An 8,361-nucleotide genomic window follows, 5' to 3' on the forward strand; every position below is an offset into this window, starting at 1 on the left:
CTAGCTCTGTATATGATTCTAGCCAAAGACAACTAGAGACAGTTGATAACTTCAGTGGAAGTTCCTTTCTGTATTTTCACTTTTGTTCAAGAAGAAAGGAAAAGGAAAGCAAAGCAAAACAAAGCAAAGCAAAGCAAAGCGAGAAGGCAGAGAAGCTGCAAAACTTACCTCGCCTGTGTTTAGAGATCTAATATTTTGTGTAAGGGCTGTACAGCTTTATCTCCTCAACTTCTGTCTTCCCTGGTATGAATGTGTTAGAGCACAGCGCCTTTAAAGAACATAGAATGGCTTCTGGAAAGCTTCCAAAACTTGCTTAGGAGGTGGCTGTTAGTGTATAATCCAACCCCATCTAATTTATTACTTGCTTTCGTGTGTCACAAGTGTATCTTGATGTTTCCTGCCTATGTGAGAAGTGGTTTAATAGGCTGTGTGGATGATGTGACCTGGGTGTGTTGAATGATGCTTTCATACCCCAGCAGCTGCAAAAAGGGCTGAGAAGAAAACCTTTTAAGTACCAACCTTTAACCCTCTCCCAGGAAATCTTCCACCTGAAGGGCTCTTGGGGCTGCAGGAGGGAGGGGTGGAGGCTTAGTGAAGGGAAGGCGTGAAAGAAAGGGGCAAAGGAGGAGAATGAGTTCTGTCTTGACTGAAAAGTTTAAGTAAATATATTTTAAAGAAACAGTTGTCAGTCAATGCTTTTATAATGATATCACAAAGGCATTTCAGGGTTTCTCCATAAGAAATAACACTCAAAGGAGTAGCTGAGTATTCAACTGGACAAGCATATGCATGGAACTATCCAGTTAATGCTTCTCGGATTTCTTCCTTACTCCAAGCTGATAGTTGTATGGATTTCCCATGTGTAAAGGGCCATTAGGTCCACTGCTCTGGCTTCCTAGCATTGTGAATGCTAAAACAGTCCATTTGTAATCTAGATATTTTCTCTCCTTTTTTAACTTCTGTGTATTCCAAAAAAACATGTAAAAGAGAAATCTTCATTAAAGGAAAAAAAGAAAGAAACCTCAAGCTGTAAGAAGAGTCACCATCCTCCAGGGATGGTAAAGAATTCCTATCACAGGAGTCTTTTAAGGACAGGTTGGGCTCATTTCTCTCAGGAGTGGTCACGATTAAGTTTTTATAGGGACAGAAGATGTCCTGGGTGACCTCTTGATGACCCTCCAAGTCCTATCTCACCAGAAATTTCATCACTGGAAATCGAGTGAATAAAGCCTCTTTGCAAGAATTTGCATGTTTTAACAGAGGTCAGTGAATTACCAAGTCAGTCAAAAAAATCCTTCATTTACGAATTGGGAAACTGAGGGAGGAAGTCACCTATTTAATGCCGATGGAAGTCAGCAAATTTAACCCTGACTTAGTCACTCTAGGCTCTTCTGCGCAAAAAAATGAATGTCTCTGGAGGCAGATGCATCTGATCTACCTCAGAACTGATTTTAGGATGCGATTAGGTCTTAAATGGACATCTAGCTTTTAAACAAAACAACCTAGGGTGGACAACTCTCATTTGTCATGATGGGCCCCATCTTTCTTAACCTGAGCAGCTGCAGTCAAAGGTGAACCTATGAAATGAAACAAACGAAGCAAATAGACATGCTGATTTATATCAGCATATCATCTCAACCAAGGCCCAAGTCAAATTCATCATGGCTCTGAACTCTACTGTGTATTTGTAGCTTATGCCTCACGGATGTCAGGAAAGAAATTGTCTCAGCTACTGTCCTTTACTTTGTTTTGCTGAAATTTCTGGAAATGTGGAATGGCCTGATAGCAACATAGTTAATGTCTCCATCTCCTCTGCACAGAATGCCAGCGATCTCCACAGTGAAAACAGAAATCCTACAGTTAATGAGAATAAATACTGGTAAAGAAATGCCTTGGTGAAAATAGTCCCCTAACTTAAATGTCCTTTTACTGCTGCCTGGAGCCTTGGGCAGCTTAATGAGGGTTAACAGTAGTCACTACAGGAAACAAGAGTATTGGGTAGGAAGGTAAGCAAAGTCTTACAGTCTTTGGGAAAGGAAGAGGAACAACAGATGACAGAAGCCAGAGATCAGGCCAATAGCATCTGGCCTGCTAACCTAGTGTGAGTCAGCCTGCCACTTTCTGTACCCAGTGGCACACATGGCAGCAACTTGGCTAGCATCATATTCATGTCCTTTTGTTTTCCTAGCCAAATGGACTACCAGAGGTGACTTAATGCACAAGTCCAAATGAAGAATTGCTGCTACCTCCTGCTGCAAAATAATTCCCCGTAGGGTTGCGCTTAGTGCCAGCAAAGGAGAAAGGTCTTTTCTCCATTTTCATTCCACTTACCTCGGCACCTGGCTCTGGACACCACTATGGCAGCAGGTCATGCTCAGGGGAGCTGTGATTTGGACAAGGAGGGACTGTGCATGGTGAGATGAATGAGGTTTTGCAGCTGGATAGTGAATACTGGCAAGGGGTTTGTTGACAGAGCCATGGTGAATGTGTGTTGTGAATTTGATGATGGGCAGGATGGGGACAAGGCACGGTGTAGAGGGAAGTTGTGAAACTTGAAATGGATGCTACATGGCCAGGGACTGTCTTTGTGGAGTTTGTGAAATCAGAAGTGCCTGAGGTGTGGTGAGGGACTGTGCTGAAAGATCGTATGAAGTGGCAGGTAATACTGTGGGTGCCAAGCTGTGTTGAAAGACCTTGTGACATCAGAAGCGGACATCGTGTATTGAAGGGTAACACTAGGAGAGGTTGGAAAACTGTGGCTGCTGAGGTGTCATAAGGCTGGCTACAGAGTTCAAGGAGACCCTACAGTAGAACAGGTTCTGTGAAGTAGTAGGGGACAATGTATGGTGACAACTTGTGTTGGGAGAGGCTTTGAGGTCAGAAGAGGACACTCGGTAGTGAGGAATGTGCTAGGGGAGGTTCTGCAGTGACAGTGGACCCTTGGGGAATGAGAAGCTGTGTTGAGGGAGGTTGTGAAATCAGCAGCAGGCATTATGGAAGAGGACTGACAACTTCTCAATCTGTGTGACCCTGAGCAGCAGTAGAGCGTCTTCTGCAAGGTCTGTGAAACTAGAGCTGCTCATGGATGCAGCTGGGAAGCAAAGCATCAGTGCAAGAGTCAAGCTATAACTTTGGACAGACAGTTCTTGTGTTCTTTATATCGTGAGACTGTCTGAAGAAGGGAGAAGTAGTGAAAAAGCATTTCCTAAGCCATGACAGTGACAGGTTCTGTGCTGGGAGGGAAGGGGGAGGTGGTTGAAATCTAAGTGACCACATGCGAAAAACTAGATACTTCCTCAAGAGAGTGACTGGCTCTTTCTCCAGATGTCACATTGAAATGACCATGGCTTTTTTAACAGTGTCTAAATAGCCCAGCACCAGGATTTGATTTTACAGCACAAGGATTTTATCTGGACCATCAGTCACAGAATTCAGGTGACAATTTTCACCAGCAGATCCACACCAGGCAGTTACTGCAAATAGTCCCTGAAATACCAAGGAACCCACAAGAAGGTGAGAAAGTCCTGGATGGCTGCAGCGGTCTTTGCCATTGCCCTCTGTCTCTTGCTTTCTGCCATGATTTTGGAGAGATGGTGAGGGGAAGGGAGGAGAAAAAAGAACGGGGGGAAAGGAGCTCAAATATTTTCCTTTCCTGCTGGTTAGAAATTGGCTATAGCTACACAGTTGTCTTGATCATCTTCAAGATAAGGAGATCTTCTTTCTGGGGATCTTTTTCCAAGAACAAATGCTATTGCATTGCCCTAACTGCCCATCCGTCATAGAAGGTGGCATTCTTCAGAGATCAAACACTAGCAGTTTTGGTCTTAGATGATCAATTAAGATTAGCTGAGAAAACACAACAGCATAACTCTGTGTCCAGACAAGGAGATGTCTTTGTGGTGTCAAGTTTGTTCAGACTAACAGCTGCCACAAGAACTATACTGTACTCAGCATGCAAACTACAGGAAGGATGTTTAATCTCAAGGGAAAGAAAGACCAGCTAGACTGCTGCTATTTGATGCAGGCTTTCATTAATTAGTTTCATTAAGGAAGTAGACTCAGGTTTTGAATATGCTTTGGAGGCAGGAGTCTTACCAAAGGAGTCTACCAAAGTCTTATAAGAGATATACGAGAACTGTGAGTGACTTTTCCACTTGCTTTTGCACGGTCTATGGAAGTCATAGGATGGTTACTTCACTTGCATTATATGGAATGCAAAGTTTTTGATGATTCGGCATATCTCCACAGGGCGTCCATTACAACCAGTATGACAGTACATGACAGTACATATCAATGGCCCAGGCTGATGCTATTTAGCATTATGAAATCTGATTGAAATGCCTTAGCTAGAAACGTAATCACCTGATGTTCCCTAAATGGCCAATGGAGAGAGAGGCACCTCCAGAGGATGACCCACATTTCAGGTGGGGTGAATTGCCTTGTGGAGATGATGGCAGCAGGGAGGTAAAACAACCACTTTCTTAATGTGAGCACCTGGTGAGAAGGTTGGAGTGGGCAAAGGCAGAGGTAGGTGCCACTCAAATAGTTGCGTCCTCTTTAAATCAGTTGGCAAATTGCTTCAGGTCACACAGAGAGGTTGTGGCAGAGGAGTGTGCTGCAACTGGATTCTCCAAAGCGTAGGTAACCACTAACCATCGGGTCTTCCTTTCTCCTCACAGCAGACTTGGTTCACAGAATTAGCGGCTACTTCAGATACTTTCTACTGTGGATCAAGGTCTGATAATTTTTCATTGTGGGAGATCTGCTGCCACCCCACAACCAGATGGAGAGGAAGTGGACACAGTCATAAGGCCATATATTTTCAATGGGCTTGCTACAGATGTTCAGGGAGCAGGTAGCCTTGTGAGTGCTGTTGGGCAAGCAGTAAGCTACTCTACTAAGATAAAGAAACAGAAGGTGAGTTTGGACTCAGATGTTACATGCAGCACTTACCTGCCTGTTCTGAAACAAACTGTGCTACAACAGACATTCCTTGCTTTCTGAAAGAGACAATGCTTTTTATTTCCCTTAGTCCGTTTCAGAAGTACATACTTAAATTCTTTCTTGGATCTAACAGGCTCTAAAGGCTTGATGTTAGAAACACTCGAGGTCTCATAATGGCTGAGGATGGAATCTTCTAGCTCCCTACAAAAGAGTATGCTGCAGTGCCAGAAGTTCCCTGGGTTCAGTCAACCCTAAAAGACACATCCTGCAAGCTGTGGTGATGACATTAAGGGTGCAATTCACCTTACCTGTCTTTAGCCATCCAGATGTTAAGCCTCTAGATGAAGCTAGCACCATGGGATGTGTCTGCAGTCAGCAGAGAAAGACAGGCAGCTGACTGTGCACACCTAAGACACCTATCTTAGGGCCAAAATATTACCCTTGCAGGTGCTCCTAAACCTCCATTAATTCTAATGGTAGCTCTAAAAGCTAAGTGCAATGAGACGTTTGTATTCTTAATGCATAAAGTTAGGTGCAATGGTTCCACTTGGATTCCCAACCAAGCACTGCCGGTGTATATGCCTGTCACAGACTCATGCGGCAAAATTATCCCCACTGCCCCGGCTATCAGCTGGACGAGGAGATTACCTGCATAGTTTTTCCGTGTAGCACTGGAGACAGGGTGGGCTGTTGAGATGAAACAATAATGTTTCAATTTGTCACATTTCACCCGTTCAGGTAGTCTGTCTCCCCACTTGCTGTGGCATTTGACAAAGGGGTAAGGAACTATTCGTGTCGGTTAGATTATCCCATGATTCACCTCTTCACCACTGTCCTTATTTTGACTTGTTTCTCTCTTCTTTTTGACTATCTCCTGCTGTCTTTCATGGCACTTCTCTATCTTGTCATGTCCAAATTAACAGCTGGCAGGGCGAGTAGGAAAGAGTCACACAGTTTGACCTCATGGGACAAAAATGGAGTGAATTTTATTTCTGGACCTTTGGTTTTGGAGGTTTTTTGGGGGGCAATATTCTCATTCAAATCCCAGTATCATGGGGAGAGAGCAGGGTGAATTGACAGAACGGTGTGAAACAGTTATTTAAGCCATAATTCCAATGTCATGTGAGGGTCAGACACTTTCTCCTACACATGGTGCTTAAAATTTCTGAGAAAGAAATTAGTAAGGCCTGACTCTGTCAGACTGAATTATTATCTATACATAAGGCTCCAGAGGCCAAACCAATCACATTAAACTACATTTCATTAAAATAGAAATCAGTCATCAACATAAAAATCTACCAGCTATTATGACTACTCGATGATGTTTTCTGGGAGTATGGATAGGAAAAACTCGGTCTGATTTAATGCTACCTTAATTTGTATGTTGATTGTCTACAATTTTTATACACTTTTGACAATATACATCTCACCTAATCCTAGCTATGTGAAGCAAAGACAATTATATCTGAGCTAATATCCCTGGGTTCCCTCTTTATTAAGACAGGAAAATGAGGAACTTTTTGGGTATGATCAATCTGAGCTAACATTGCTTTATTTTAACGTACTTGTTCCCACCACTGGCTGTAAAAGGAGCCTCAAGAAATAAGTTCAAAAAGAGACACATACATTGTAATCTAGCTTTTCCTACATGCCACACACAATTTGGCCTCAGATACGGTGTTTTAAATGACACATAGAAGCTCTGGGCTCCAAGTCCAAACACAGCAATCCTTCCCTGAATCTACCTCTGGCTACAAAGAGCTGGAAAGGCATTGCAAACACCACCAGATGATCATGAGAGAAAGTCACACGAGCTACCACCTCTGTGCTCTCTGCTTACAGGTCTGTGTGAAATCAGAGACAGTGACAGATCAGTACTTCACAGTGAAGCCCTCATTATGAGTGCTAAAACTACATCAACCTTCCTTCCAAATACAACCAGCCTGGCTGAAGGGGCTCATTACAGTGGGACTGTGCAAAAGGCAGAGCCGTCATATGCCCTCCTCAAGTTCATGGAGAGCTTCTGCCTCATCAGCTCTGCCTCTGGCATGTTGGGAAATGGCATGGTCCTGTGGTACCTCGGCTTCCGCATCCGGAGGAACCGCTTCACTGTCTACATCCTGAACCTGGCTGCCGCTGACTTTGGCTACCTGCTCTGCATCGCCATCGAAACAGTTCAGTGCCTGATGCAGTTCAATGTGGGAGTGCAGTTTGGGATATTCCTCTTCCTGGATCTTTTCACGTACGGGACTGGCTTGTATCTCCTGACAGCCATCAGCATTGAGAGGTGCCCATCTGTCCTCTGTCCCATCTGGTGCCGAAGCCATCGCCCAAAGCACTTGTCCGGCATCATCTCCGGCCTGCTCTGGAGCCTCTTGCTGCTGCTGAACATGCTGGGGTACGTTTCTTGCACTGTTCGCCTCTCTAGCAACTGCCACATACTCCTCATCACCATTGGAGTCCTGGACTTCCTCTTCTGCACGCCCCTCATGCTGGTATTCAGCCTCACCCTCTTCCTCAAAGGCAAGTGCAGCTCCCAGCACCTCCAAACAGGCAGGCTCTTCACCCTGATTATGCTCACCGTCCTCTTCTTCCTCATTTTTGCTGTTCCGCTGAGTGTCCTGATCCTCTTTGACTTCTGGGGCTATAAATTTCTCTACTCCCCAGAGATTGGTTTTGTGCTGTCCTGCGTCAATAGCAGCCTCAGTCCAGTTCTTTACTTCATTGTGGGCAGCTACAGGGATCGGAGGATTCGGCTCACCCTCAGGCTGGCCTTCCAGAGGGCCTTTAAAGATTCAGCAGATGACAAAGATGAACGGGAAAGCCACAAACAATAACTATGCCCTCTTAAATTCACCCCTTCTTTTGCCTGAACACCTTCTGCATTGGAGACAAAAGGAAAGAGAGAGGAAGACTATGAAGATTCCTTTAAACCATTGGACTCTAGAAATCGGGGGGGGGGGGAAGTGAATATAAGGCTTTAATTTAGGGTTATCCCAAGCCATGTTGCTAGTCTGCTACATTAAGCCCATATTCAAATGCCCTTTGTTCATTTAGACTCCTGCACAATATGGCATGAGAAGCAGGCTGCATAGCTTTCTAACTCTGCTTACTGTCACTGTCCTTGGGTGCTAAATTTATTAAACACCATCTTGAAATGTATCAGCCTGGTCTTTGTTTGCTTCTTGCTTTCAACCTTCACGTTAACTGAGAGCAAAAATCTCAGCTCCTTCTCCATCAATTTTCTTGCTCCTAAAGCCATTGCATAGACCACATATTATCAAAAGTGTCTGGTCAAAAATAATTTCAAAAACAATTATTTTTGGCAATAAACCATACAAGGGATCTCTCCCCACCCCTCAACATTCATTTTTGGGAAAAAAAGAAGGTTTTCTAAAAGAAATGTGGAAGGAAGAA

This window comes from Apteryx mantelli, chromosome 4 (assembly GCF_036417845.1).
Source record: "Apteryx mantelli isolate bAptMan1 chromosome 4, bAptMan1.hap1, whole genome shotgun sequence".
Taxonomy (NCBI): domain Eukaryota; kingdom Metazoa; phylum Chordata; class Aves; order Apterygiformes; family Apterygidae; genus Apteryx; species Apteryx mantelli.